Here is a 22,001-nt window from a genome sequence, read left to right as displayed (position 1 = left end):
GATGTGCATGGTTTTTGACGTTGGCTGGTTGAGTAACCCGGAACCGTAAGAAATAGAAACAGCTTCGAAAGCTAGTGAATGGCATGGTGGAAGTGACACCGTCAGTGCCCGCAATTACAGGAAGCAACTTTCACTTGTGAGACCGAATTTGGTAACCGTTGCTTCAGTGTTCTTTAAGTGCAGTGAAGCATCGGTAGGTGTGAATCTAATCAATCTTGTGCCGGCACAAAGAGTGAAATTGGCAATAGACTGCGACGATGAGGAAGTTGTGGCACTTGGGCTACACTGCCCACGTATTTGAAAGGCGCAGCTCTCAGAGGCCCCATTGGTGCTAAGGACTGAGAAAGCCTTTGGCACTGGGAAAAGAGACAGCTGACATTTTTTTACACTTAATTTTTTGTCCATAACACATTAATTTTTTTTCCGATTGTGAGGATAGGCCGCAAAAGAGTGCAGGAATGCGGATTACGTGGGGCCGCAAGAAGAGCTAGAAGAAGAGGTGGGTTTCGAGGTGCGGAAGACAATTCGGGCGGTGGCGGAAACTGGAATTCTAGGAGCTGATGAGCGGACAAGGACGGGGACAGGCCCACAAATCCTGTGGTTCCACTGGTTTCAGGCACGCGAGTCGTGCCCATCAACGCGTGCGGGGCCCACAGACGACTGGGGCGTTACCCTACGACCGGCCTATGTTCTATGGCCCAGGGCGGAAGCATCACTCCACACGCTACGCTGAGCATGGTGCTGCTTTTACTGCCATGTCAGGGCAGTACTGAGTCTACTGACGACCGGCGGCCAATGCTGGAGCGGAACTTACTTAAACCATAATTTAATGCCGCAGGAATCAATATCCATTGATTAAATAAAACACGTTAGCTCAGCTTGATTTTGCCGAAAAGTACCAGCAAGCGCGGTGCCCGTATTCCTGTGACGAATGTTGGCAGGTGCACTGATGTGTTCAAATCCGGTAATATATCATATATTTATCAGCGTGATCAAATTGGGTCCAGTATTTTATTTACACGTTGAGAGGCTTGTGTGTAGATGTACTACCATGTGTACCGGTGCAGGCAGAAGTAACTGCAACACGGGAGGTGTGGTCTGAGCGTATCGGAGCGATGTGTGGCTGGACCGCCGGTAACCCAGGGAAGCAGGACGCACGTGCGCGCTTGCCGACAGTGATGGCTTATCTATACCTGTTAACCAACGTTTTTAACCGGGCTACGAGCATCGTACGCACAATACGGGTCTCAGCGATGACACATCCGGCGGCGTGTCTCCCCCGCTTTCAGCGCACGCAAGCTGGAGGAGATCCGGCGCTATCGCACCGATATGAAGCAACCTTTTTTTAGTGTGTCTGTGCTATTACCGCCATGACTAAGACGACTATGCTGCGAATAATGCCCGTAGTCAGTTTTAAAGAAGTTGGTTAAAATGTATAGATGGGCCATCGCAGTCGGCATGCGGGCGCGTGCGTTCTGCCCCTTTGGGTTAGCGCCGGTGCAACTACAGGGCGCTCGGATACACTTAGGCCGCAGCTGCCGGGTTTCAGTTACTTGTACAGACACCTGTGCATTTATTGACATGTTTGATGAATGGTCCTGCATCGTAATAGTATGGCAAAGTCATAGATTATTGTGTAGAGCACGTCAGTATCACAAAACAAGTTTTTTGACCCAAGCAAGTATAATCGAACCTTTGGCAACATTGGCACGGGTATGGGGTTCGCTGCAGAGATAGGAGTGGAAGACGCTGCGCTCACTGGGATGACGAAGAGGTGACGCCGGTTGCTCCTCCCAAAGGATGAGCAACCTGTAGAAAGTGTGTGGCGAGTCTGTGCGTTGCTCTCGAACGAGGCGCTGTTAGTTTTCTCGTGGAAGCGTGCACAGGAACACTATGTGTTAACACAAATAAATAGCAAAGGAGGCTCCTCTACGGTATTCCTAAAAACCCATGGGCCTTCATTAAACACAGTCTTCGGACGTCCACCTTTTTCCAGTCCCCATCTCTATTTACCAGTAAACGTGGATGGCTGATTCTGACGCAGAAGGCCAGCGACGCCGTTAATAACAGCGTGGAAGCAAACATGACAGTCACCAATGACAGCGGCCTAGACGAAGTCTGTTTGTAGAAACATAAACTGTTCTATCTCTCACCCCCTCCCCCTCTTTCTCTCTCTCTCTCTACCTATATCTCTTTTTCTCCCTACTTCTCGCTCTTTTACTCTCTCTCCATTTCTATCTCATCATCTGATCACGTGATAATCATCCCGTGCACTTTTTTCCTCCAACTTCTCATTTGCACCACGCAATCGTTCTCTGAAAGTGGGACGCACGTTTGCAGATTTATCTCATTGCGCTTCACAGAGGTACGGTGCGCTAACACGACTACATGCAAGCATGTCGTTGTTCACGCCGCCTGTCATTGCGGTGTTCCAACTTACCAGTTTGGGCGACAGTGACCACAGCGGCGTCGATGTGAAGCCGCGCACACAAATGGAACGCGATTCCGGCTGAGCGTGCGCAGTCGAAGCGAAGCCGTACGTACCCGTTTGCACTATGTACGCGGTAGATATCGGCAGCATGTCGTGCCAGCTACAATGTTAGACACTTATTGCCACAGCCGTAAGGTCAAGGAAGTCAAATGAGTGTGCCTCTCTTGCTAATGTCTCAATTTCTCGGCCGCCATCGAGTATGAGATTGCGGACTTGGAGACGCAAGCGTCACAGAATGAACGCGAAGGTGAGTAGAACTATAACCCAGTAGGTCCTCTTCACCTTCGGAGGCGTTTACAGACGCTGCGTCCCTTTTACCGAAGATTTCAGCTGTCGACCATTCTTCAGGAGCCGGCCCCATGCAAGGAGTGAAGCATCTGGCCGCTCGCACAGTCGTAAGGATCCGTCGAAGGCACGGAGCAAGAATTACTTCTTTCTCCGTGGTCGAAGGCATGGAAAATAAATCGCGCCTGATAATAAACTCTTTTTTAAAACGCAGGGATATTCCTCCAAAGTGCTTGTTGAGGCGTGACTAAGAAAAACTATTCCCAGAGAACTTTGGCTCAGTTTCTTTCAGTCAGTTTCTTTCTTTTTGGCAGGTGTGAAAATGAGTGCCGCTACGAAAAGTGCGCACGTTCGGTATCGGTGAGCGTTCACCCTCAATGTTTTGGGCAATTTTCGACTGCAATAAGTGTTTAAGAAATGGCCGTCGTGGTGAGAACAATGCCATCGGCAAAGGGAGATGGGGCGTCGCTCTTGAGCCAAACCGGGACGATTTATTTGGCGAAGACGTCGAACTCGTTTTAGGGGCGAAGCTACTTAAAGGGACACTGAAGTGAATTTGTCAAGCTCCCGTTTCTGCTTGCACTGCGTAGACTGGCTCAAATTAGCACACTTTTCATCGTTTGTCCGGTTGACAAATCGGTAATTATTTTACAAAGCGCGAAAGAAGAAAAACTACCATGCGCGGTTTGCGGCGGCCGCACCAACTAAGGCTGTGACGTTGAGAGGAGGGGCGCCGTGATTGGACGATGCCCAAGGCAATCACACAAGTTTCGGTTTCGGTTTCGGTTCTGTAAAACATAACCAATGGCTTTGTTGGATGGGCATTCTCAATATCTCAGTAATCATCGTACCGCGCTTCTGCCATGTTGTCGGCTGTAAAATGCAGAAGATAAGCCTCCCAGGACGGCTTGTAGTCGTAGCATTCACTAGCCGAGACCTACGCAGTGCATGAACGCCCTCCGCGTACCCGCAGACGCCCAAATGTCATGCGCTTTTCCCCCATATTTGGAGCTTGCCTCCCTCATGCCTGTATCGTAAAAAGCGTGTTCGCACCAGGCCAAGGGTCTGTTCATTCTGGCCTGTGCCCACTGCCTGCAAGCAGTCGGTGCTTATGGCAACAGCACGCCAACGAGAACTCGCTAGCGCGCCAGTGCCAGCCTGCGCGCGTTTTGTGAACTAGTTCGTGTAGCCATGAACGTTGCGGCCCCAAAAAAGCTGAACTCAATACAGAAAACATCGGCGGAAAACAAAAAAGTTAACTTACAAAAAAAAAAAAGCACGTACCCGCGGGGATTCAACTCGTGACTCGCAAAACATTTGGGGTGAATTCCTAGTGCCCCAGACTGCTAGGCCACGGAGCGGGACGGGAAGCCTTGCTAATATAGGGTATATATTGTACAACCGGTTTACACTTTTATTTAGTTTTGGCATTTCAAGCCGCTTAGGTGACTATTTGTTGTACTGCGATCGTGCAGTAAGCATCGCCCGAGTTTCCACAATAGCTCACGTCTAGCAATTCATTTCGTAGACGGAAAAGCGTTCGCAGATGCGTAGTCGTGCTGCTGACCGCTGTGCTTGTTCGCCCAGCGCAAAAAAGTGCTTCCCGCACCCTATTTTTACGCTGTACGGTAAAAATATCAGTTGATTTTATTTCCTTAGTACCTATATTGACTTCGCTGAGTCTTCTCCCGCCTTCAAGAGGCCTTATATTTTCCTACTGGCGTACCAGTCAGCGAAGCGTCGCATGTGCAGCGCTTGTGTGAAGCGACCTTGACTTGGAGCTAGATACAGTGTACAAACAAACCAAGTAAAGAAAGGCACATTCTTCCATTCACAAACGTGTCCTTGCTTCGTTTCAACTAAGCGAACGAATTGCGACCAAGCAATTTTTTTTAACCTCCTTGATTGCGACGACCCGCCGGCGGCCGGCGGACGAAACGCAGGGGCCGACTGACTCTGTCGGCCGGGGAGCCGTGCAGTAGCGCAGCCGTGGCGCTGCCAATTGCCAGCTCATCCCCTCCTGACGTCACACGAAAACGCCACAGAAAATGGGCGAGCGTAAAGAGAGGAGGACAGCGTTTTCGAATTAGTTTTTCTACTAAATAAAATCGCGTAAACGCGCCTAGAGTGGTCGAAACATGGCCTGGGCACTCCGGACTACAGTTTGCGCTAGTAATCCCGCAATGTTTACATATCACTTCAGTGTCCCTTTAAGTCATGGGTCTGTCCATCCCTTGTGTCTCGTGGTACGTGACCGCCGAATGCTTTCGGAGATGTCGCAAAGTGGGCCGCGTTGCACGCGCAAGAACCGGCTGCAACCGGCAGCGCAAACTCGGCACCGGGAGCGCGAGCTTGTCTGTGTTCGCCAACGGAGGCGCGAGCGCACGTGCACTGCGAGGGGGAGATCACGCAAGAGATCACGCCACGAACGCAGGCAGTCGTTCTCGGAGATCGAACGAGACGCAAGGACCTTTGCTCATTTCCTCTCGTCTTGTTCGGGCACAAGTTCGCCCTAAATAAAAGTTCTTTCTTTACGTTGTGTCCCATCCTACGTGACAAATTGTGGTAGAGGTGCGGTGTAGTCCTCGATGGCGCGGGGTCTTTCACCAGGTCTGGGCCTGGGAGCATTGACTCCGAAAATAAAAGTTGATTTGTACAATGTACGCACACAGTCTTACGTCTTTCTTAATGATGTAATGGGCGAACTTTCACGGGAGAGTTACGGTTACCGATGATATCCCCCTCTCGAGCTTCGCTCCACTTATCATCATTCATTCCGTGGATATGGCGTGATTTTTGTTGTTTTTATTTAGGGGGGGGGGTTATTTCAACAGTTGCATATGCCCCTATTCTTCGAAGCGAGGCAATTGTTAAACATTAAAACGTGGCAAAATCCGCGATTCAGTGCAAGATATGCTTCGTTTGGTTACATTCGGAGACTTACAAAAGTAGACGTTGTTTATGTAGGCCTGAACGTGAGCTCCAACTGGCCTGGCTCAAGCGCAATGCTCGGCGTTTTATAACATACTCACGCTTGATCTTATTTTTGCTGGTGTGAGTATCAATGTCTTCGACTGTGGGAACTTCTTTTCGCGTTCCTAATCTTGTGGTTTAATTCCCAGCGTCGCTGGTAATACGGCAACGGCTTAAATTGCCTTATTTCTCAGTGAATAAAGCATCATTTGCTTCCGGGAAAGCGCTTGGGGTACTATGAAACACCTAATCTTTCGAATAAAACAAACTTTTGTTTTCTCTTCATGGCTTCTTTAACCACGGGACGCCCTCTTTTCCCGGTGCAATATGAACATTCATCATCGTCGTCACCAGCCTATCTACGCCCACTGCCAGGCAAAGGCCTCTCCCATTAATCTCCAATTATCTGCTCCTGTGCTATGAACATTCATTTATTCCAAAACCAGCATGAGTGCGGGTGTAGGGAACGGAATCTCGATAGGGTACGACTCGTCCACCTGGAGAAGAGCATTTATATCAGCTGAAGGTACGGAGAATGGTTACGGAAAAAAGATATAAATCGCTTCCCTCTCGAAGTGCTCATGAACCATGCCGCTGCAAAGCCTCACGGCCTGCACCGTGTCCTGGAGATTATCACGCCCGTGGCGCGGCACGGCGCTCTAGGGTGCACGTACCTTAAGTAGGCGCCTGTGGCCGTAACGGGACGACATCAGTGGATGAATGGGGCCACTCGGAGGAATCCGGGAATTGTAGGAGGGCTCCTCTGTAGGTGGCTACCCAGGTGGCAGAAAAGAACAACGGACAGAACGCATCCAAAGTGCCCACGAACGCACATCGCTCCAGTGACTGCTCGAATTGGATCCAACCAAAAGTCTCGGAGTAAACGCTTAAACGATCAAATGAAGTGCTTCTTATCAGTTCCTTCAAAACACCTTCGATGACAAAAAAATATTCCTGTGAGAAATCTATCGTTTTTGGACTACATTTGCAGGGACGTGAGAGGGACAGGCTGATCAGCTTACTGTCAGTCGTCTACAAGGTATTTACCAAGGTAATCGCTAACCGAATTTCTGCAACCTTAGATTTCAGCCAACCTAAAGAACAAGCAGGGTTCCGTAAAGGTTATTCAACAATGGACCATATTCACACGATCAATCAGGTGATAGAGAAGTGCGCTGAGTATGCTGAACCCCTATATATAGCCTTCATAGATTATGAGAAAGCATTTGACTCGGTCGAAACCCTAGCAGTCATTCAGGCATTACGGAACCAGGGGGTAGATGAGCATTATGTAAGAATACTAGAGGATATCTACAATGGGTCTACAGCTACGATCATCCTCCATAGGGAGAGCAGTAAAATACCTATAAGAAAGGGTGTCCGACAAGGAGACACAATCTCTCCAATGTTATTCACAGCATCCTTACAAGAAGTATTCAGAACGTTGGATTGGGAACAGGTGGGAGTAAGGGTTAATGGAGAATACCTCAGTAACCTCAGATTTGCTGATGACGTTGCCTTGCTAAGTAACTCGGGGGACGAATTGCAAAGCATGCTTTCCGCACTGGGCGAACAGAGTAGAACCGTGGGACTGAAAATTAATATGCAGAAAACTAAAGTAATGATCAATAACCTCGGGACAGCACAGCGGTTTGACATAGGTGGCGAGGCAGTGGAAGTGGTAAGCGAATATATCTACTTAGGCCAAGTTGTGACCCCAGATCCAAACCATGAGGCAGAGATAATTAGAAGGATCCGAATGGGGTGGGGTGCATATGGCAGACATTCTCAGATAATGAATAGCAGCCTACCATTGTCGCTGAAGAAGAAAGTGTATGACAGCTGCATCTTACCGGTACTCACCTACGGGGCAGAAACTTGGAGGCTCACTAAGAGGGTTCAACTTAAATTGAGAACGACTCAGCGGGCAATGGAGCGGAAAATGATAGGTGTAACATTAAGGGACAGGAAGAGAGCGGAGTGGGTCAGGGAGCAAACTGGTGTTAAAGACATATTAGTAGAAATTAAGAAGAAGAAATGGACGTGGGCAGGACATGTAATGCGAAGGCATGATAACCGCTGGTCATTAAGGGTAACAGAGTGGATCCCTAGAGAGGGCAAGCGTTGCAGGGGGCGGCAGAAAGTTAGATGGGCAGATGAGATAAAGAAGTTTGCGGGGATAAATTGGTCACAGTTGGCACAGAACCGAGGCAATTGGAGAATAATGGGAGAGGCCTTTGCCCTGCAGTGGGCGTAGATAGGCTGGTGATGATGATGATGATGATGATGAGAAAATACGTAGCCAATCTTTTTCTGATAGATTTGTGATTATGTTTGTCGTCCAATACTAAGGACTACTTACTCGAAAACATCATATTTTTTTTCGTTATTGTTATGGAGGAAATTTAATTTGTGCAAGAAACAAACTACTCACGTACAACCGCGAAGATGCCTATAGAAGAAAAAGAACATTGCACTCTATGCGTTCCTAAAAGTTGTAAAAAAATAAATACCATGGGTGTGCTTTCAGATTGTAGCGCCTCAAGCATTGCTTGCAGGTGTTCTGCAGTCTCACTAAGTAACACAATGCCGTCGGCAAACCTCAAATGGTACAAGTATTGTCCGTTTGTCCTTACTCCTATGTTTTCCATGTCAAGCGTCCTAATTATACCCTATAAACATGCTGTGAATAGTTTTGGAGAGATGGTACCTCCTGGTATCACTACCTTTCGGATCGGAAATGTATCGATTTGCTTGTGGAGGGTTATCCTGCCCATGAATTCCTAGAAATTTTAAGTAGGTTTCCTCTACTCCCTGGTCTTTTGGTTCTTCTAGCACGGCTGTGGTGAGTACGGAATCAAGCGCTATCTCGTAATCTATAAGTGCCATACAAAGGGGTTTAGTGTACTCTGCGGATTCTTCTATCACCTGGTTGACCACATGGATGTGATCCATGGTTCAGTACCCTTTCCTATCTCCAGCCTGCCCTCTAGGCTGTTGGAATACAGGCTGTGACCTATGTGGCTAACTGTAACTTTGGTAAATGGCTTGTGAACAACTCAGAGTAGGCTGATGGGTCTGTAATTCTTGAGGTCCTTCGAATCTCCATTCTAATGAATCAGAATAATGTTGGCGTTTCTCCAGGCTATGTGAGTCTTCAAGAATTCCGAAAACAGCACAACGAGCTTTTCCAGTACATCATCTCCTCCCTCCTTCAAAAGACCTAGATGCCGTCATAACTTGCATGGTTTCATATTTTCATGCCTTTGAGAGCCTTTCTGACTTCGTTTTTAGTTACTACAGGGACATCGCAAGTTGAGCGTGTAGTCTTAGTAGTTTCCCCTGGTGTAACGTCGCCGGTATACAGCCTGGTGTAAAAGTGTTCCGCTACCTTCATTATATCGTCCGACTTGCGCGTAATGTTTCCATGCTCATCTCTGAGTGTGTACATCCTGTCTTTGCCGATGGATAGTTCTAGGACCCTCCAAAATATACTTTTATGGATACCTTGTTTTAAAATTAGTTTCGGGCTTACTGAACGCGCCTTTCGAACATGTCTCAACGTAAGCAAAGCGTACTTGCTAGTAACACCGGTCCCTTCTGTTGATGCACAGATTGACTACGGTCCGTAATAAGCTTGCAAACACACAACAGGCTTATACGCAATTCGCCCTCCCGAAACGCAGGCGTACTTTAAGTTCCCCTACTTCGCAAAAGGGGAGTACTGTGGGGAATATGCCGTGCAGAACCAAGGGCGACCCCATGCAGGCTGGAGGTTGCGCGCATTCCTTTCAGGATTCAGGAGCCCAGAACGGCATCCCCGAAATTTGTCTATTGACGGTGCAACTTCCACTCCATGTCGCAAGAGTTGTCGTGTATACTTACGTCACTTGCAAGCGCTTCTATAGCCAGCTGCAGAACTCCAGGACAGCCGCCATCGCAAGACGGAATTTTGAAGGTGGCACCTTGTAGCGGAGATGCCGACATCACAATGTCAAACACGTTCTTCCGAGATGTTGAATCATGTAAATTACCCCATGTAATCCTGACACGTTTAGAAATGCTTTCACTGCAGCGTCTCAGCGACATTCCTTATTTCCTATTTATGAGTCCTCATCTGCCTAGAGTGTTGAAGGTGGTGTACACCTCCCTGGTTAACGACAGTTCAGGAAAACAAACGAAAAAAAATGACGAGTACTAAGCTTATGCAGTGAGTGTCTTATACAGAAGTACAAAGAAAAGTAAAATGTCATCTTGAAAGTCCCGTTTCCTTATACTAAGGGTCCTTTATTTTTGTGTTTTATGCTGCTTTTTTATACTATGGCAGCACTGCTTTCAAGATAAAACTGTATTGCGAGTGCGTATGATAACCAGGTGCGCTTAGTTAAAACAGGTAAGGATTTCGTGGTCGCCGTTTAAATATGCATAAAAGTCTGCAAAAAATAATTTAGACAAGTCACACATAAATATCGGCGCGACATATACGAAGGTCTGTTGTAAAACGACACCCTGAAGAATGCGCAGAGAGTGTTTGTGAAAAAAATAAAAAATAAAAAAAGTCTGTTTTGCGATAAATTATCCGTTTTTAGAAGGGCTTGCTCGCGTTTTTATTGTCTCCCTTTGTGCGCTCCCTTTTGCGACAGGAATGACACCACGGCCTTTCGCGTTCAGCAGATCACCACTCCTGAAAAACATCTTTTAATCGTTTTTATTATTAAGAGTGCATCTACAAGGACGCTGTCTCGAGGGAGAAATGAAAAGGACAAGAAAATAACGAAGGGGGTAATAACGCAATGCTATTTCGTAATCACAGCAGCATGGAATAAGGTTTTTATGATGTTTCGTTGGCAATGAAGCGAATACAAATACTGCAAAAACGCAGAGCACATAGGTGTAAAAATACTTCCACATTTTGTTGGGGTTCTTTTTGCGTCCTCTTCTTCTGTACTGCCTAAAAAGCTGCTACTTTGCGCGAATAACAATTTCAAATATGACGGATGTATTCGAGTCCTAATTTCTATGCTCCTTTACTGTTTTTTGCGAATGACAGGTTTTAAATACAAAAAAAAACATGCCTGCAGCTGCTTATCGTTTTTTTTTTGTATTGTTAAGTGGAAGAAAGAACCACATGGACTCGGCATAGGAAGAAGCGCGGAGGGCCCTTAAAATCGCGGTATATGCAAAATGAATGTCCTTAACGCGCACAACAGAAGCATGTTTGCATCGAGTACATCAGGCAGTAAGTAAAAAGAAAATATCATGCACCCCTCCGTCTAACGCCGACGATGGTTGCACGCGAAGCTTTCTCGTGACGGATTCTTTGGTTGTCGTCTGAGTTTTCCAAACCGCTTCCCCCATGTCGAAATGGAGCAGTAGAATAGACGCCGGATTTATAACGCAAGAGATCCAGGTTCGATTCTGGCCCCCGCAAGCGTTTTAGATGCAGCGCATCTCTTCCACCCGCCTTGTCCCTCCGGCGTAGTCCGGCGGCATCCGTATCCCTCCCCCATTCTGCTCGCCGCGCCAGCTGCGCGCTAGCGCCGCTCTCACCGCAGCGCCATCTGCGTGTTAGCGCTCGGCTGTGCTCGCTCCGTCGCCGTGCCAGCTGTGCGTGGGTGCGGGTTAACACATGCGCATGCGCTGCTCTGCGTTGCTCTCTCTCATTCACCTCACCGTACATATTAACGCGGTAACTGCGCCGCTCCGCTCAGTCGTTCCGCCGGCGCTCCTCCGATGACATCCTCCGGTGACCGCCGATGATTTGAAATGGAGACTAACAGGCCTGATATCATGATGGTCGGCGCAACCGTAAAATTTGCACCATCTTCCCGCGAGGGGAACCATGGGGTAGATGCGACGCATCGGGGGTAAACATGCTGTGTAAATAGGACACACAACAACAGCAATCCACCCGCTAACATAACGGAAACGCAACTGCAACCCCCGATGCGTCGCATCTACTCCATGGTTCCCCTCGCGGGAAGATGGTGTAAATTTTTCTTGCTCACTTCAGCCACGATTATTAATGATCACCGTCAGAGAAAGTTTGCTTTCCTGCTGGGCGTATGTTTTCGCGTTACCGACGCATAAGTGAGAACACTGAAGCCTCGCTTTAATACCGTCGAACTTACCGGAACAATCAGTGGTTACGGAAAGAACGGAATCCACAAGAAACGAACTGATGGATGATTCCAAGATTTGGAATGACGTCTGTAGACATGCCACCAGTAGTAATGGGCGGCCGCAATTTTCCCCTCACGTCACACCAGCGCTGAAGGTTCAGAAAGAGCGAATCACTGGGTCCCTAAGTAGCCTCATCCGAAAGGTTGAAAATGTCGAGCAAGCAAAGACAAAATTATTCTGCGCACCGTTGAGTCGTAGTCCGACTGCAATTTCGTGCGCTCGTTTGGGGCGCGGGCAGTTGCGGCGGTCAGAACCAAATCACGGAATTCGCGTCCGTCTGTCTAAACACGCGGGCCGGCCCGTAGACAACGTCCGATTGCTCCTTGGCACTTTCTTCCTTCAGCTGTCACCGCGTACGCTTAGCAACTGTGGCGGGCAGGGTCCGAAAAAGAAGAGGGCGAGAGCAGCGGCGGTCACAGTGCACAGCCTTGCGGTACGCCAAACTTTGCCAAGAGGACCACTACACGTCAAAACGTCCAGAAGTCTAGTGGGATGATGTCTTTGCACAACGGAGGAAAGAAAGTTCAGGGTGAACGGTTTCAGCGCGCCGCGCAGGCTACCGGCCGCAGAGCAACGTTCGGCGCGCTCCTCTCTGTCACAAGCCAGTTCTGATTTGCCGCCTGAAGAGAAAGAAGTGGGTCTCGGCTCCTGCCAGGCCCGCTGCGAAGGTGGCGGGCCAGGCGGCGCTCGCGACGCGCCGTGGCCGCCACCGGCACCACCCAGAGCAGTCGAGGCACGTGGGGTGGGCGCGCAGGGCACTGAATGCGACGGCACTCGAGCATTGGGGAGAACCGCTATTACGGCGGCTCTGCAGCGTCATATAAAACTTACAGAAGGGCGGATGATAATTACAACAAAAAAGTAAGGAATAATGGACAGTACAGAGGCGCTACATTCGTATAAAAAAACGCCTCTGGCGGGTCGAACCTCTGACAGAACGGTGAAATAAGGGAAGAGAAGAGGAAGCTAGCAGTGAAGAGGCCTCTCAATAACCGCCACTCCGATCGGCACTCAAACGGAACCTGTCGGCGGCGGTCTCACCCAATTGCCGGGCTCGTCAGCACGAGGTATCGTGCTGACGTCGTTGAAGCTCGCGAAGCAATTCAGTCCTTGCCTTTTTTAGGCGGCTGCGAACTTTTGTTTTCTTTACAGGCTTATAGTTATAAAGGCAGCACAAGTTACGGGCCACTACTTTTTCGGGAAGAAACTAATTTGCTGTTGCCAAGGGGCAACCCAAACACGCAGAGGGGGATATTCATTGTAAGTTTCATGTTCACAAATAGTGCGTATCGGTGGAAGCGGCGGAAAAAGGTTAATAGACCTCGCAGTGAATCATTGATTGTAGGGTTTAATGCGCCGACGCAACACAGACGATGGGGCACGCCGTAGTGGAGGGATCCCGATTAATTTCGACCACCTGGGGATCTTTAACGTGCGCGAAATCTCGTACACACGGGCGTTTTTGCTTTTCGCCTCCATCAGAAAAGCGGCCGCCGAGGCCGGGAATCGAACCCGCGACCTCGTGCTCAGCAGCGCAATGCCTTAGCCACTGAGCCACCGCGGCGGGTCTCACAGTGAATAAAAAAAGCGGCCTATATCCACATAAACAAAAAAGAATCGAGAGGGAAGATATCCGAGTATAATCCTAAAATAACGGACGTTGTTACACTAACATTTCATGAAGCTGAGTAGGCCTACACAGGCTCAATGAGTTAAAATAAAGGATCACTTCCATGTTTAATTACACTATGCCTGTTGCGTCCGATGTGTTTATTTTTGCATGTTCAAACAGCAAGAGGGCTAGTGTGAGATATGGGCAGTGAATCGTCGCGTTCCCTAAAACAGGACCCTAATGGTCTTTCATTGTTTCGTATTTTCATTTTCTTCGCTTGCATTTTTCTTCTTGCTCCGTCCGTTGCCTTTTCCCTCCTCTTCTTGCTTCTCTGAGGAGTAGCACGCGTGTAGATTTCATTTATTTATTCCTCCTTAAAAGCCCGAAGGCATTTAGGGTGAATCAACTCTCAGAAACATCAGCCGCATTCCCGAATTTAAAACCAAAGAAAGAGAGTACTCGTTAAAACTGTGAGCAAAATAAAGCGGGAGTTCAAAGTGTTATGGGGTCATATGTAATGATTTTACAAATGGAAATAGCTTTCTTTGCTTGGGGCATTGCTGGTGTACCGGCAGTATCGCGAACCTAACTATGGTTTGGGAGTTGTATTTGCAATTTGCTTTGTCAAAACGAAGTGTCCATGACAAGGCCTTCGTTCACTTTTCGCCCAACATTGCAGTAAGCCGAACATTATAGCTATTGCTATAATGTTCAACAGGAGGTGATCGTAAATCTTGTTTAACAAAACTTTCCCCAAAATATTTATATGACAAGTGGACACTAAGGCAACTCTATCGTTACTCCGAGTTTTATTTAATTGTCATATTTATTTAGTGCACAGTGGAACGGTAAACGTTGAAGAACTCCCGTCTCCTTCCAACGCACGGGTACCTACAGGAGGACTATGGTTACGAAAACGGCTGTAACTCTCGTTTTATCAAAACTGTCGTAACAAAAAATATATGATAATAGGCCACGAAGGCGACTTTATTGTTACGCAAAGTTTAATTAACCTGCCATAAAGATATGACCACAAATGACTTCGTACCTTTGCTCAAAATTCTATGTTCCCTCAGTGACGTGTGCTAAATGGTCTCGCTTGTCAGACAACTTCAAACAGTGGAATGGCTCATGCCTTTCTTTCTGTATTGCTTTCCTACATGTCGTTAATTGTAATTTTTATTAGGTGTGAAGTATTTATTCAGCCACCTGCAATAAAACGATCGGATGGGAGTCGGTGCTTGTATTGTGTACGTGTCTCCTTCGAGATTTGTGTAAGTGTGCTCTGCTCAGTTTACACTTTTAGTCATGAGATAGCGCAACACGATATTTCCTAGGGACCACCGCTAGAAAATATGCGTTCTTGATGTAAGCAATTTCACCTTTCACCATCAAACGGGATGCATCACTCCCCCCCGCGGAAAAATTTCTCCGCACGTACATGTACCACAAAAGTCCTCAAACTCACCTGTGATACACCCACCGTGGCGACGCAGTGGCTAGAGTCAAAATGAGAACTACCGACGAGTGATGCTCTCGTACAAGTTTTTTTAGGAATTCCGGTTAATTCACTGCAATTGACCGTATTGACGATGATTTTGTTAATATCATCAACACAGGCCCGACTTTTAGTCATTAAAAGCGCATTTTAGGCATAAAAAATGGGCAGGCAAAACAACACTTTGGTCCTCCAGACAGGCACCGTGCATTTTTTGATTAATGCACATAATTTCATATGAATACTTGCAGGACCTGTATCTACTACAAGAAACTCAAAAGTGTTATTATTTGTGATGGCGACAATGCGTCAACAGTTCAGCCTATCAGAATTATTGTGGCATAATACTGGTAAACTAAACACGAACCATTGGGTTAATTCAGCAAGCGCAGTGTTCACATTTATGTTCACTCGCCGCGGTGAACATTACGGTGAACACGGTGGCTCAGTCGTTGTGGTGCTGAGTCGAAGGATGCGGGCTCTTTTCCTTGCCGCGGCGAGCGCTTTTCTGATGGAGGCGGAAAGCAAAAACGCCCGTTTGACGAGGATTCGGCAGACGTTAAAGATCCCCATGGGGTCAAAATTAATCCAGAGCCCTCCACTACGGCAAGCCTCATACGGTGTTGCTTCGGCGCGTTAAACCCCATAATCAGTTAATCATCAACATCATTGTTGATTGACCATGGTCGCTTGCCCGTGCGTCGCATATACTGAGACATGCATGAAAAAGAATACTCGAGAACTGGGAATACTTACTGAAAAAACGCTAGTATATGTCTGCCTGGTGCAATTTAATTCCCACGCAACAGAAATAGACAAAAATATTAAAGGCATTAGAGATTGCGATTAATCTATAAGTTGTACTGCCTTACTTGGGGACTGCTAGGTACAACCTAAGCAATTTTACATGTACTATGACATCCAAAATAAACAATAAAGACCTCCCAAATCTGTCGAATACACTTGGAGATACTTGAAGAGGATTTTTCGAAAGGCGTTTACAGCCGAAGAGATCTTTGGTAGAAGTGCGGGTATTAGAGCCTATCGGCAGTGTGCATTTTAAAGCGTAAGAAAACGCAGCTGAGCCGTGATGTTTCGCCATTGGCTGTTCAATATGGGAGTGGTCTGCTAAGAAATGCGTGTTCGATGCTCAACCATTGCGTTGAAATTGGAGTTGAATTTCAGTATGCTTCTAGAAACGAGCACGCTACCTCTCATATTTGCAGAAATCTGTTCGTAGAACCCGCGGAACGTAGTCTAAGAATGCCCGACAACCGTAGAAACAATAACAAGCTACCACGATGTCCCAATTTGTTTATTCAAAATTGTGCCATTGTCACTGAGTCTGAGCATCAAATTCTGCTGCTGATAGTGGTTGTTTTCCTAGAGTTTGCTGAACTAGAGAACAAGGGAACACCCTATAGGGTTCTGAGCAGTCAATGGTGACCGGTAACATGCACAACGATCCCAAACTGCACCTTAAAGCTATAATTGAGGCTAAATAGTTTCACATAGGGGCCAAAATAGAAAAAAAAAGGAAATGAGTGGACCTGGCACAGGTGTTATGGCTGCGTCCACAGTCGGTCACAAACGGCCGCACAATCTTCAACAGTCAGCTGAGCCATACCATGCTGCTCAGCGCCTGCCCGTAAGAGCAATTCTGGGCCGTCCAGCTTGCAGAGGACGGTACCAGAGCCCAAGGGCTTACGGCTGACGACTAAGCCTCGCAGTTGGCAAACTAAATAAAGTTCTGTCTCTCTCTGTCTCTCTGTCCTTCACGACGGAACACGAAGCAGCTTCGTTGTACTTATACGGTTGAACACGAGCTAATCGGCACGGTTATAGCGAAAGATGTCAGCCATTATACAACCAGTACTTCTTATATTACAGCCAGTGTAGTGTGTGTGCTTCGAACGAGACATTCACACACGTACCCAGGCCAAAGCTGGTTTCGTTAACCGTACTTTGGTGCGAAACGATTAACAATACATTTGCTCATTTAGAAATACTCACCAGTTGCACGCAGATGCGCATGAATCCTCTCGTGCATTAAAAAAAAAAGCAATGACTACTATCCCACGCGTCGTTCGGTATTGGTTCCTATCATTCCTTTCGGCTGAAAGCGGTTTTCTGCGTTCTGAACACAGAAAAAAATTGGTGCGATCAGAAAAAAACACCTCAGTTATTAAACGACGACGAACCTTCCACCAGTAACAGATTTGAATGAAATCTCTTAAAATGTACCGGCCGGCTGAGAAAGTTTTTTAATGCAGAGTTCCTCCGAAAACGGCACACGGGCTTGTCCAGGCGGATTCATTACCGTTCATGTCGCGTTTTCACCATAGATTTCTTTAATCCGGTTTTCCTCTCGAAGAACTAGGATTGCTAAGAAGGTGTTTGGTGAAAGTAGCTGGAAGATATTTGGAAGGCCTTGCTCGAGAAAGGATAAAATCTTGTGCTGAAAAAAAATAAAGGTGAGTATTTTTATCATTAAACGCTGCTTGGTAATTTGATGGATTAATGCTGCATAGTACTTCGGCGCAGGCTCTGTAGGGAACAAATGTCGGTACTTAATTTTGTCGGGCTATTGTACTTCATTGACATATGCTTCTCGCTGACCTGTGCGTTTAGTATCAAATGATCGTCTTAATAACTAAAAATAGGGATGTAAGCACTGCGCCCTCCCACTGCTTATGGGAGGTGCTACAAGCATAATTAGCATAAGCCGGTCGTTGTCAAGAAACAAAGAGGTTTGGTCGTCTGCTCAGCGGCCGATGATAGGGACCAATTTGTGACGAGCCCTTAACCGGCTGGGGCACTGTTTCCCTTTTGGTTGGGTCCACGCAGAGTTGAGAAGATAAGAGACACAGACACGAGTGGGTATCAACACCTAACAGTTAAATTTAATCAATAAGGGCTTAAACGGTACCGGCTCTCCCTCACCGGTCTCGAGGACGGGGTAGCATCGGTGCTCGTCTGGCTCCTGGTCAGATAGAAGCGTGCCAGGGGTGGAGCTTGTTCCGGGAAGTGGAGGCGAGAACCTTCGTTCTCGCGCCGAGGTGCCCGAGAGGCGCACGTTCGCAGCTGGATCGGGGGCTCTAGCTGTCGAGCCGGGGAACGCGTACTCCACTGGCCAGTTGAGGTGATCTCGGAGCGCAGCTGCAGGCCCGCTGGTCCGCCAATCTTAGGAGTAATGTCCTAATATTGGCTCCACTGGGAAGGTCTGACCAGCCGTCTGGCTCCACTCAGTAGCAAAGACGTGCATCTGAAGCGTATTCAGGAGGGGGGGGGGGGGGGGCAGGTAAACAGAAAGTACTCAGGGAGAGACGACCGCACAATAGCCGACAGACGACTAAGCATGATGATGGAAAGTACATAGCGGCACACCCAGCCGTCAGAAAATCTAAAGCGCACTACCGTAAAAGGAACGGCTTGTACGGTGCAAGGTTATAAAATATCCTGTAATAATGTCAGCTGAGATGGGCAATATTCATCATTCAGTGTGTCCGTGCTGCCAGGTTTGGTTACTTTTAAAGCAAAGCTCTCTACCCCTCAAGGGTTCTTTCGCGACCGTTGGTGTCACCAGAAAACTCCCCCGAACAAATAAAAGAATTTACTGGCAACACCAGGAATCGACCCTTGAACTAATAGAGTAAAAAAGCCAGAGATCGTTGTCTTACCGATTTGGCTACGAGCCCACGCGGAGACGGGGAAGACAAGTGGTGCACTCACCAAGCACATCTATGGCTTTAACCCCTGCATTCTCGCTGAATGCCACGCGATAACAATTAAAGGAAGCTCACAACAACCATTGACATCTCACTTCTAGTAAGCCGATGTGCTAAAGCCTGTGGCTTCAAGTTTTCACGTAAAAAATCTCAGCTCCTTGTCGTCCGCTTGAGTTGTCGTCCAAACGACAACTCAAGGAGCACATTCAAATGCTCCTTGATGGCCAGGCCATCACTCCAAGCCCTAGCATCAAGATCCTGGGCCCACATCTTCAGGCCAACACCAAGAGTGACGTATGCTTGCATTGCCTCAAACACTGCCTCAATAAAATCATGCACATGATCAGGCGAGTTGCCACCAAGAAGCGAGGCCTCAAGGAATCCGATACCTTTCGATTAGTTCATTTTTAGGCCTCTCGAAAATCACTTACGTCAACCCCCTGTCTTCGTCTTGGCAAGGAAGACATAAAGATGCTTTATATATAATTAGAATCCGGTTGAGCAAGCCATTGGTCTTCCCATGAGTGCGTATCCAGGGAGGCTGCTTAGCACGGGGCTCTACACCAAGGTGGACGAGCTGATAGAGGGCCACCTTTCTATCCAGAAGCTCCGAATGAGCAGAACTGTGGCTGGTGGCCGCATCCTTCACCAGATTGGTGGGGCAGCACAGAATATCACTCCGCTTCATGTACTTCTGGACTTCTGGCGACAAGAACTAAAGATGCTCCCTTTGCTTGGAAATATGAACCCTGACACGGCGCCGACAAGCACGCGCTCAAGCGCTCTACACCACTCTCGGTGGGGATCATGCAGTTATCTACACAGACACCTCCCAACTTCGAGGGCAGCAGTACGCCATCATCGTGGCTACATCCAGAACCAACCTCCTTGCTTGTGCCTCACTCAAGACTGAAGATATGACGGCTGCAGAAAAGGCAGCCATCACCTTGGCCCTCCCTCAAGCAGGGGTTCGTAAGGCAGTCACCGATTCCCAACAAGCCTACCGGAATTACCAGTCAGGTTTGGTGTCCTGACCTGCACTGCGTGTGCTAAAAAACCACTCCCCAAATGGTTCCATTCAGCTCATCCGGACACCCACTCACGCTTCCATGGTGGGCAACGAATACGCCGACCGAGCCTCCACTTTTACCCGCCGTGCTATGGAGCTGCACGAGGACAGTCACCCGCTTGTCTCTTTCAGGGAAATAACCCAGCATTATCGCCTTCTGAGACAGACCCTACCTTCGCCTTACCCTGACCTTTCCATAGAACAACAAACTACACTACGGCTCATTCGATCCGACTCCTTCCCACACCCGACGCGTCGTCACTTAATGCAGCCGAATCGCTACAACGCTGAATGTAAATTTTGCTCAGAAGTAGCAACACTCCCCCACATAATCGGGGTGTGCGACTTTAGCCCTGAGAACCCTCCTCTCTTTCCGTCAACTACCGAACAAGAGCAATGGGAGGTGCTGCTGTACAGCCCCTGTCTGCCTACCCAGCTTCAGCTGGTGGACATAGCATAGGTGGCACCGATTAAATATGGGCTACAGTGAAAAAGGAACAACCCTCCAGGGCCACACTCTGGGCTGTTCAGAAATCTGAATAGAAGTAGTTCCTCCTTCTCCTCCCCCTCCTGCTCCTCCTACGTCTCTGCCGCCGATATAGCCTCCGTCCGTGACGGCAGACACGAAGTCAGATCGCCTAACACCGGGTTTGAGCTTTAATTTTATAAAAAGAAGAGTTTCCACTCATGTAATACACCAATACAACTTAAGCAACCACCGTTGAGGCATCATGCATTAATTTACCCTTACCAAGAATATCTCTTTAAAGCAATGGAGGATGTGGTTAAGTGAATTTCACTTCTCTCTGGTTTGACTTTGTAGAGCGACGTGAGTGAATTTAAGTGACGTCGCATGGGTAATCGTTGCGGGTGCCCTTTACAGCTTTGCTTCCCAACCCCAATCCCAGGGTGGATTGGCGCTATTTTTTTCTTTCATTGAAGTTTCCGTTTATTCAGGCAACCATCTACTCTACCGTCTCTACATCGCCTCACATAAACAAGCCCTTACCATTCCCATCCTGTGACTTCTTTTGCTACCTGTCGCGGGCAGTTGATCCTAGGGCGCCCTATTGATTTATTTCGTTCGGCCACAGCACGACTGCAAAATAGCAGGTGTGATAGCGTAGAAAGCGGAGCAGGGGCATTGGGGGTGGCTATGAGGTGTTTCAGGGGGAGAAGGGGGAAGCAGTGTTCTCTAAGCCCAGCAGAGGCCCACGTATTATCGAAAAAGGACGGGTCGCGGACAAGACATAGGTGATGCCTGAGAGAAGGAAGAGGGAGGCGTAGGTGGCTTCTAGGCAGGCATGTAGGGGACCAAACCAGCGACCTCTTAATCACCCGGCACAGGGAAGAAGGCTCTCGGGAATCGTGGCGTCATGATGAGGTGCTTAATTAGACGCGCTTCGCTGCCGTATCCAGTTCAGCGTCCCTTCCGCTGCCTCTCTCCCTCGGTTACGCGGCCGACGCTCGTGCACCGCGAGCTCCAGGTAGGGAAGCGCGGAGATTGCCAGATGGGCGCATTAATCGTTGGTAAAACCGTCCAGCCATTAACTCTCCCTAGTGTCGATGGAAATGCTGTGCCTATATTATCGCACCTTCATATTTTTTTCCTTATCGTCTCTAGCCGCCATTTTAAGGAGGAGCCCGTCTTCGTATGTGTAACGGAGGCATGGGGCGACATTGTGCCCGAAGTGCAGGGCGCTCCTTTTCTGCAGCTGTTCTTCTTCTACTCCCAGGTTTACGGAATGCTGATTCTCTTTCAAATAAGGCTTGTGAAGGGCCAATGTTGCTCCATGTTTTTTACAGGTCGCGTGTTTTTTTTTTTTTTTTCAGAGGTGAACAACATCCCTGTTTTTCCTGGGAAAATACATCACGAGAAACCAAGAAGGTCGTCATATTTAAGGTCGTCACCTTCGTATTTTTTTCCTTATCGTCTCTAGCCGCCATTTTAAGGAGGAGCCCGTCTTCGTATGTGTAACGGAGGCATGGGGCGACATTGTGCCCGAAGTGCAGGGCGCTCCTTTTCTGCAGCTGTTCTTCTTCTACTCCCAGGTTTACGGAATCCTGATTCTCTTTCAAATAAGGCTTGTGAAGGGCCAATGTTGCTCCATGTTTTTTACAGGTCGCGTGTTTTTTTTTTTTTTTTTCAGAGGTGAACAACA

Source organism: Haemaphysalis longicornis, unplaced genomic scaffold (genome assembly GCF_048455015.1).
Source record: "Haemaphysalis longicornis isolate Haplotype H1 unplaced genomic scaffold, Haemaphysalis longicornis Haplotype H1 scaffold_2, whole genome shotgun sequence".
Classification (NCBI taxonomy): Eukaryota; Metazoa; Arthropoda; class Arachnida; order Ixodida; family Ixodidae; genus Haemaphysalis; species Haemaphysalis longicornis.
The sequence above is the reverse complement of the archived record's forward strand: the minus strand, read 5'-3'. Positions refer to the sequence as shown.